This window comes from Saccoglossus kowalevskii, chromosome 14 (assembly GCF_978046115.1).
Source record: "Saccoglossus kowalevskii chromosome 14, keSacKowa6.1, whole genome shotgun sequence".
NCBI classification, from domain to species: domain Eukaryota; kingdom Metazoa; phylum Hemichordata; class Enteropneusta; family Harrimaniidae; genus Saccoglossus; species Saccoglossus kowalevskii.
Window position 1 is genome coordinate 7373569 of NC_140654.1, and position 10770 is coordinate 7384338.

At 33.4% G+C, this 10770-nt stretch overlaps 1 long non-coding RNA gene across 3 annotated transcripts; it reads right to left on the bottom strand.

The window, feature by feature from the left end:
• Positions 1 to 1854: 1854 nt before the first annotated feature.
• On the bottom strand, positions 1855 to 4793 carry LOC102806795 (uncharacterized). 3 transcript variants are annotated; one of them, XR_014931492.1, is made up of 4 exons: positions 4678 to 4793; positions 3246 to 3321; positions 2154 to 2293; positions 1855 to 1998 (listed from the first exon to the last, which is right to left on the bottom strand). It is a non-coding gene; the product is annotated as an uncharacterized LOC102806795 (long non-coding RNA). The 3 variants fall into 3 exon arrangements; XR_014931491.1 differs by having other exon boundaries at positions 2149 to 2293; XR_014931493.1 differs by lacking the exon at positions 4678 to 4793 and adding an exon at positions 4042 to 4065 and having other exon boundaries at positions 2149 to 2293.
• Positions 4794 to 10770: the final 5977 nt, after the last annotated feature.

Consider the following 10770-nt stretch of genomic DNA (forward strand, 5'->3'; position numbering starts at 1 on the left):
CATAGGTTAGACGTGGTATTGTTATCTCGGGATGTTGTTATATAGTTCTAGATACTACCCCAAATTAACTGAAAAAAATTTGTTTAGTGTCAAAAAAGGTTGATTTTCCGATGTTAAGGTAGAAGCCTACTCATAATTTTTGTGGAGGTTGGTCGTAAATCACATGACAATGTTCATTGGTTTATTGTGTAAAATAAGCTATTGTCCCATGACACATGAAAATAGCATTCATTTGTGCGTTTCAGTTACAATTCCATCGAGTACAGTGCTGAAAATAATGCACTCCCTACCCCGATTTCAGTAATAATTTAGGGCAACAACCTATGTCATCAGCCTACAATTTAAGATATGGTATAATATTTTTTTCCATATACACTCATGGTAAAAGCGGTATAATACTACCACACGATCAACTAAAATACGATTATTTTCTCGAACATTTGCATGAATGAGTAGGCTTTCAGATTCAAGAATCAAAGAACAATAAATCATGGTGTGTATACGATGTGTATTCTAAATGGGGATTTGTGTTAGTCATAAACATGTCAAATACACAACATAATTAATATCATATTTAAACATAACTTGTCACGTCATCTTGTTGTTGATGAACGATTTGTAATTTCCAACACCTCTCACCTGATGTATGTTTTCTTTTTTACTCTGGTGTTTATAAAACTTAAGTAATACAAGGGGTGCGATGCGTTGACAGCTACATGATCATAATCAAACAGATATGTCGAGTAATGCAATTCAGGAATGAGTAGCTAATTTACAACTGCTTCGAAATATATATGCTTGGGAAAACTCAGTTAAATTCGGTCTTAGTCGATATTTATCAGTAACGGACAAACTTTATCTCAAAAAAAACATTATGTAAATTTCGAATCTTAGCAAATGAGCTACATAAGTATTGGAACGGAGAGGTGGTAACAACGATTGTGTGATCAAATATATGCACTTTATACTTTGATTCAAATTGAGGATAATTTTAATGTACTATATCATTCCCTATGAATATCCTTTGGCATCATTCGATATGTTACTATAGTGATGACTGCATAGCATAACATGATGGTCGCCTCCAGATGCATGGCAATAAATATACGCCTATCTATGCATGGTTTCCCAGGTTAATTTATCAATACAAACATTACAAATTTCACTTTATGTTGGTATTTCCATTTAAAAAAACTACTCTTAAATGTTGTCTCGTTTTGTCAAAATGTATATACTTTTACATGAAAAACCATGTAGAAAATTAAAAACTAGTAAAAAGGTATGTGTAGCTGATAGTATGTAGAAGAAATAACTTGTTTTGTTGATTAGAATTAATCTTCATTTTGTATTCACTATTTTTAAATGATGTTGTGGGTATACATCAGATCTACTAATTTGCTGAAACCCATTTTGCATATGCGTAAAATACTTTCTAAACTAAATTTTTGAAGCCAAACTGGAATGCAAATATAAAATATTATAACTATTTCACCACAAAAGAACTAACGCTCAAAACGCTTTGGCGTATAAGTTAAACCATGCAACAGAGAAGTAGATATAGCATACATGTACTCGTGTTTGCTGGACTAGAAAGGGAACCTAGGTAAAATATATATGCTGAGAAATGAACATATAGTTTTAGCAATTAAAAAAAAACCATTAGATCACCACTTATGTAGCTATTAGTTATACGAGCATCCCACATTCATGTATACATTACGTTCCAAACTTCCACTACATGATGTGAACGAAGCGGCTTCATTGACAGGGTCTGCTTATACGTGTGCACGTTCAATCAATGATGGTTATACATCACACACAAACACATCACTTAATATGCACGAATACCATCAGTGTTGTTCATTGCATGTTTATTGTATTCACATGAGAAGACACTGAACAGTGCCAGGCTAATCTAATCTATGTATTCAAAATAAAGTATCCCTCCACCATGCCTTCAACTCTTGATTGTTGACTTCATTTAGACCTCATAATGTCCTGCAAAACAGAATATAAGATTAAATAATACAATATTCATATGTATATTATATTCCTACATATACATCACCTGATATGCGTTGGAATTTACAATTCATAACCGACACCAACCACCGTGTTTAATAAGTTGTTTGCATGAATAATCATTACATTACACATGATGTCATTGTTATCCTCCTCTAATATTCTGGTTTGCAATTTCTTCTTCTATTGCATCTGCTTGTTCCGGGGTCAATATAATATCGGACTCAAATGCACCGGGTGATTCATTTTCTTCAGGTGGTTCAGAGCGAAACTATAAAAAAAATGCTTTCTAATCAAATGACTGTAATACCAACGAATCGTAGAACCATGTCAAATGTTCATTGTGAATGTGAATTTAACCGTAAGTCATGGTCACTTGACGCATCCTTTATCGAGGGTGGGCAAGGGGGGTAGCTGATACAGTTTTACGGGAAGTAAACAGGGCTTTTTACAATTTACAAAGAAAAAAAAGACGTTTTTACAGTTTACAGTGATAAAAAATGGAACATTGAATGGTCCGAGGAGCTCTCCGACTCAAATTCTCCGCCATTGCTGCGCCGCGTGTATAGACGCATGCGCATATTACCCTCGTAATGCTCTTCATCCGGTTAGAGGGCCTTTTACGTCTTGACATTCAATTTTGCAGTGAATTGTGTCATCTAGTCGTTTTATAGTTTCTAAAATGTAATTTCCCTGGATTATTCTTTACGATTTTTTATTTGGATGTAAATTCTTGTACGTACCGAGAAAAATGACACATTTTTACAGTGTACGAAAAAAATGTTTGATTGATTACGTTGTACGTCTAGCCTGTGATTACAGAATTACGGAATTTATTTTTTCAATTTACGTTGTACGAACGAAAAAATATTGCAATTACGTTGAACGAAAATAACCCTTGCCCCCCCTTATCTTTTGTAATGAATACTCCTCATAAATTAGTGTCATCTATCATCAGCCCCTCAACACTGGTTTCTATATAAAACACAGCGTTAATCAGAACTCTTCACTCATGCACAGTTAACACAATTTAAGGTTGCACACTATATATTGTGGTTATTCTGTTCAAATTTTAAATTCAGTCATTAAATACAAATAAAATGTTGACAACAAGGCACCTCTCAAATCACAGGACGAATAGTACAAAATCTGAGCGACATATACAATGTTTTGCCAAAAAAATATAATACTAGGTATTGTAACTAACTCTGAAATTGACATACAATGGCGTTGGTCGATGCCACTAAAATGACAGCCAGCAGTATTACTTGAATCTTCCACATCTTCACAGATTGCGGTCTGTTATGACGAAAGAAAGTAAATAATATAATTACATTGTACATTAATATCGCATCCTCCATCAACTAATGAGGTGTATTTATTTTTATGCCAACTATGTGCACAAATAGCGAAGCTATAATAAATGTATGCATTCAGCAGCTGAGTGACTTAATTGGAGGTTTCTTTCAACTGAACATATCAGAGTTGAACTATGCATTGTATGCTAAATTTGTATTGGATTTACTGAGAGTTATTGATATAGAATGAAGTAATATGTCACTTATACAACCCAGAGACAGTAAGCAAATAATGCAGGATATAAACATTTTATAGAAAAAAAGACTTTCAAAATATTCATGAAATGAATCTCTAATTGTAATTTTTTTATAAATTACAATTTGCTATTAGCAAAGGGAATTCCTTGGCGTATATGTTCAACGAGCAGTTATTTCCAAAATATATATATTCACGTCAAACGAAACAGCTGCAAACTAAGCCAAATATTTCTGTCACTGTTCCCAACTGACTATACTTCATGTTGATAATATAGCTTTCTTCCCCGACATTTAATTAAACCATATACTGTTCGGACTGCGACATGACAGTTAAACGAATACAAGTTACTGGAGGAGTCAAGTAATTTTAACCAGGCTATTAAAAATATATGTACAACATCCAAGTTTACTCTCATAACCATACTCAGCTTATGAACGAGAAGATAAATTTTGAAATGCTTACAACATTGCTTGCAAGCTGAATTAATGCACCTTCTACTCAGTCTGAGTTAGACTTGATTAGGCTCAACTACAGGTTATAATCATGGTAGGGGGAATTATTCAAAATTCTCATGGAAACTTGGACAAAAAAAAACATTTGTATTGCTTGATGATGACATGCTTTCATTGTCAGATATAGATTCAGACTGCTGAATGCTGACATGGCTTAATTTTCAGATATAGATTCAGATGCAACAAATTCAGGATTGGAAGATTAAAAGTTGTATACTTCATTGCCCATGGTGTCGTCAGGTTTGCATCTCAACATGCAACTAGATCAGTTAAATCACTTTCTGTAGAACCTGGGATATCAGTCAACTTGGAATAACTCAATTTATAAATATTTGATCAGCTTGAATATATATGAGAAGATGGAAGTATAATGGTTAAATACATCAACAGTATAACTATATAATTGTCTATAATCTATAAAGAATTATCGGCAACTAGGGGACATTTGATTTTGTGATGCCTTCATAATATTTCACATCGCATAAATGTGCACACACATATCACAAATGTGCATACACTTAGCATAAATACGCATAGCATAAATGTGCATACACATAGAAATGTATGCCATTGTAGTCATACTCACCCCTTAGACTCCGGACGAGAAATAAATTCGATGTGTCTAGAACATCGCATGCAGCTCGGTTTATAATTTGCTGTAATCCCCTTCTATTTTCGGAATATGCATGATAATACTCTTATAACGACGATGAATGAACTGTAATGACCTATTCTAACATGTTTGATCTCTATATTTTAATTTTTTACATTTATTGATTGATCTTTATTACTGTTATTACTGGCCCAGAAAGTAATTACACAGAAAATAAGCACGTCTGATAGCATATGCCGAAATATCAAATAAATACAAGAAACAATAAATATCATGTCTCATCTCAACACTAACACATTATGGCATTATAAAACGACAATGCAATGAGTTGTAGATTGACAGCGCCATCTAGTGGCGAAACAACTGACGTAATGCAGCAACAATATGAGCAAGAAACCTGTCACTAACATCAAATAATCACTTAGGAAATCATTGGGCATCTGTGAAATATCATGAGCAAAAATTACGTGCAATTATCACAATAAAGTATTAAGTAAGAATTTCAAAGCACATGTTATTGCATCATGGGTACATATACATTACATGCCCCAACTCAAATTCACGAATTATCACTCAAAACGCAATCAAATGATTCATATCGTATTTGAAGATCTTCCCATGCACAATCGTATTTCAGAAGTTCCGATGTTCTTCGAACACGATTCGGCATAAAGGTATTAGAAAGTCAATAATTCCGACAGCTGTCAACAGTAAATTGCATCTGTGTGTTCGTTAACTGCTGCCTCCACAACAAAGTATTAAATGCTACTCGAACTATAGGCGGCACTATACCGTCAGCTAACAAATAGCACATTAATGTGAAATATAAGATAGGGCTATATAACCTAAGTTATAATTTCAGTGACAATTGCTAAGTAAAATAAATAAAGCTGTACATTGTAATTTGGCCATAACAATATATATCGTCATCTTTTGTTTATGTTCAACCGAAGCTGGAATGATGATTTAGATGGAGGTGGCGGTGGTGGTGGGTGGGGGTGGGCGTTTTGGTTGGTGGGTGGGGTGTAGAATCGTCACCTGTTCCGTTGCGATCGTAGCTCAAAACAGCCCTGGCATTTGGATTAGTATTTGATACATCAAATAATTAGGCATTGAATTAGTCATTGAAAAATTATAATTGATTTTCATGGATAGATTCAGAAGACAGTTCCATTGAAATATGTTTTTTGTTTATTAATTCTTAGTAATATAAACCCACTTTTTTCATTGGTAATTATTATGCAAATAATAACTGCAAACTATTATTATAAACTTTATCTACACAAACAGCAAGTATGTCAATTGGCTAATTAATATGCATAGTATGTTAAATTTTTTTATTAATTCTTTTTCTATACTCTACTTTTTCTATATTCTATTAGCGAACATGTAGAAAGTTTCAACCTATTTGAGTAAACTGTTTAATAAACAAAGCATGTTAATTGGTATGCATATTAGACAATAATATGTAAAGATTAATTCCAAACTATGGTTTAGACATTCAACTAAACATACAGTATGTAGGGACAAAGTTTCAAGACATTTGAGTAACTAATCCTATGATACACAAAAACAAAACAGTTAACTATAGTAACTTGTGTAGTGAACAGTGGTCTTCTCGTGCTTGTATGGTTTGTGCCTATATTTCAATATCATTCCGACCATCTTCCAATGTGATCATGATTCCTTTTTTTATAAGAAAACATATAGCGATATTATTAATCTGTTGAGAGTTTAATCTGTTATAGTAATACCATTTGAATATGTCTGTAAAATTGCACAGAAACAAGGTGCGACTGTTCAACAATTCGTCACTCGTTTAAGAAAACCAGCCAGAGATTGTAATTTTGCTGCTGAAAACGATAATCAAATCAGAGACGCTGAGAAAAATTCTGGAGGAAGGTCAGAGGTTAAACTTAGCATGCATACTCATAATAGCCCGGGGGGGGGGGGGTACTTGCAAAAAATCTTGTCAGCCTAACCGTTTTGTCTTCACTACTTTCCTCCTTACTCATCGATCAGGTAAACAATTGGAACTAGAAACTACAGGTCTCCACATTGTGTATATTGAACACTTCTTTCTTCTGTACGCTGACAATCTAGCTCTATCCAGCTCTACGAATATAGGTTCACACAAATTGCTGGTTATACTATCACTATGAACAACTGAATAAAAGCTAAAAATAAATGGCAGATTAAATTCGTTTAAAACGTGGTGCTTAGAATGTCATAGGTTAGACGTGGTATTGTTATCTCGGGATTTTGTTATATAGTTCTAGATACTACCCCAAATTAACTGAAAAAAATTTGTTTAGTGTCAAAAAAGGTTGATTTTCCGATGTTAAGGTAGAAGCCTACTCATAATTTTTGTGGAGGATGGTCGTAAATCACATGACAATGTTCATTGGTTTATTGGTGGTGCTGGGCGTTGTAGAATCGTCACCTGTTCCGTTGCGGATCGTAGCTCAAAACAACCCTGGCAATTGGATTAGTATTTGATACATCAAATAATTAGCCATTGCCTTAGTCATTGAAAAATTATAATTGATTTTCATGGATAGATTCAGAAGACAGTTCCAATTTACGATATTTTTGGTTTCATTTATTCTTAGTAATATTAACCACTTTTTCATTAGTAATTATTATGCAAATAATAACTGCAGACTATTAGTATAAACTTTATCTACACAAACAGCAAGTGTTTACTGATGACGTCATTGACTGGCCCCCTAGAGGCGAAATGACGCCAGGCAAAGCGGACTTTTGTCGTCTACTTCACAGCCTGTTTCATACTCGACATTGAGGGCATTTCACAGCACATACAAGTTGTTTATATCGCCAGAATTCATTCAATAGATCTTCATCGGAAGATCGGCAAATTCGGTATCATGCTATTATACTAGTATTTAAAATGCGTGATTATAGTTCTTTCGCCTGTAACTGTAACAACTCTCCTACTACAAGAATTATAATATTTCCAAATGCATCATAATTTTCAAAGAAAGAAAAATATTAGGGTACGAAAACATCTAGTATTTCATGAATAATAATAATGTTTGAATAATAATTTGATCTAAGGGTATTCAATGTCTGTACAGATACTGTAATCACATAACTCTCGTTTTCTCAAAGGTAGCTTAAAAGCAGTAGAACCTATCAATATTATAGTAAAATTATACAAATGAGCATCAGCATTTTCATAGACATCCTCATCTTCAACAATACGTGGTTATTATTTTTTAATTGTGTCAGTGATAATATCATATACTTGGTCTCATAGCTGTCATTTTCTTTCCACCAAAGAAGATAGAAAAGAAAACGTTCTGAATCTTCTTGTTTTGAAACATATGATAATTTGTAAGTACCGGGAAGTTTGTATTTTTAATTGTTTCTTATCAAATTCTTCATGATCACAACAGGCATTTGTTTTTGAACGTCTTTTTGTATATATAGATACGAAATCAGCAAGGAACACATTTTGCATGATAATTAAAAGTATTGGATCGTAGGGCTTTATATGCGTTTATTTTGCAAGATATAGTCAAGTGTATCAATAATTATCGTTATATCACTTGGCAGTCAAAAGTAGACGAGTTTGCAAAAATGGAGTGCCATTTGAGTTATTCCCATGTCAGGTCGCTACTGTGTTTGTCACGTTTCCCATTCAATTTGAGGATACAATTGAAGATACAAGTGCAATGTAATAGTCACTGAATATTAACTCGTCAAGCTATTAATTTTGTTAATTCTGTTATCAACAGTACTCATACTAAATACAATGCTATACAATATACTCTGCGTCGGTGAAAAAATGATTAACCGCATGTTACATAAACCTCATAATGTTTAATAATAAGTTGTGCTTTCCGACTGTAAACTCCTTCACATATTCACGTCATGGTTTACGCCAATTGTTACAGTGAGTTTGGACCTCAATACTAGGTAGGCATTGATTAGATGCATGTCTTTCTGTTTTATCACTTTACAAGCTGATGTTGGGGTTTCCCTGAATATTGTAATAACACAAATTTATCTATTATTTTTTAGCTGTGATTTTGAATATAACACATAAAGATCATCCATTCTTCCCAAATATTGTTCAGACGCAATTCTATAGGCAAAGTGTTCATACACAAAGTTAATGTCACGTGAAATGTGAAAACTAAGAGTCGAGTAGTTTCCAATTCCTTGAAATCGGTCGCGCGATAGGAACCATAGAATTTTCAGTGAGAGGCCATGGAAGAGAGGCTTATTTGAAATTTCGCTAAGAACGCTCCATCAGGTTGTTATCTGTTACGGCAACCCCTGAAATGCGCTTGACAAGAAAAAGAATTCAATATATGGCCCCTATCTAGAGAACCGGATGCAACCACGCGGACGTCGGTATATAACATATATGATATTATGTCAGCGTCAACATTTTGGCAATGATCGTTACTAATTGACACAGGAATGATTTATTAAAAATAAAAATCGGTGATGAAAGATAGAAAGTTTTTGTCACTTTGAAGAGAAATATCACGATGTTTGACATTCTACAATCATATCACTGGAAAAATATACAATATATCATGAGCACTTCCTCCCCCACCTCTCGTAGTCATTCAAGGTTTACCTTTCCATTCATAAGTATGTGTGAAGATCGCCCTCATTGGTTAAAAAACATGCAACATATGTAATGCCGTTGCCGGGATTTATTCCGTATTATATTATGATTATGATTATGATTTTGAATATAAACTATATGACTGGCTTTAGTTATTTATTTAATAATTTAAGATTAATAATTCAACATATTTACGTATTTTGTACACGCGGGAGGCAATCGCTGTGAGAAAAACAGTTGTCGATTTATGATGTAGGTCATTATGTAAAATGATTAATGTTAAAGTTATATTGCTTACAATATTGAAAAACTAAACATTGACCCCCAACGCACCTATAGTTCTGTATGTTTTAATTTGTCAATAACTAATACATTTATTACAAAGGAATATGTTAATTTGTACCTCTACTAAAAAGTATGATGATGAGTCATCGTCATTTGTGAACAGAGACGAGTGTGGAAGAAAGATGTATCACAAATACAACTCAAATAAAAATTAGAAAATAAGAATAATCTCCAAAACGTGTTATACATGTGTTAGGTTAGAAACCGCACTATATCGTACACAATTTATTGACTTTAATGAGGTTCATCAATCTCCTTCAAGTGCTCATAATGCAGCCCATCGAAATGAGGCTTATTTAAATTAAGGCCCCCGATATGAAGGTCAGGTGACTTGCAATTTCAATAAAAAATTCTCCATTTGATTAACGTGTATAATTTATAGTTTCTAATATTGTGAATTAATAATTAGAACATTAATGGATTTATGTAGCAAACTTGCAGTTAATCATCTTTTCACCGACGACAGAGTTCATGGTCCTAATCAACACTTCCGAGGAGTACATTTTATAGCATTGTATTCAATTTGAGTACAGTCGATAATAGAAATAAAAATCACATTGAATTAAAGGTATGACAAGTTAATATTCAGTGATTATATTGCACTTATTTACAATAGTATTCTCAAATTGAAAGGAGAAAATGTGTAATGTGAACGTGACGAACACAGTAGCTTACTCGCATGGGTGTAACTCAAATGACACTCCAGTTCAAATTCGTCCAATTACCAGTATATATGTATTGATCGTCTAATGCCAAATGATATAACAATAATTATTGATATACTTGATTTTATCATGAACTATTAACGTATGGAAAGCCCAATACAAGTTTTGAAATTTGCAACAATTCTTGAATCTCAATGATGTTATTATGCGTCACCTTATTTTATCATTCGTTATTCACGGGGAAATGGTAGTAATCAGAGATTTCCCAGGGCGCTTGAAATGGTCTGTTGGATTAAATAATCGACTACGAATGAACACGCGAGAAATGCTAAGAAATTAACTAATTAATTAATTAATAAAATATACATAGTATGATATTAAGGTATACAAATACATTTGCCGTGGTAGTCGTCTTGAATTTCCCGACTGTCTGCGATACACTGAAAGCGT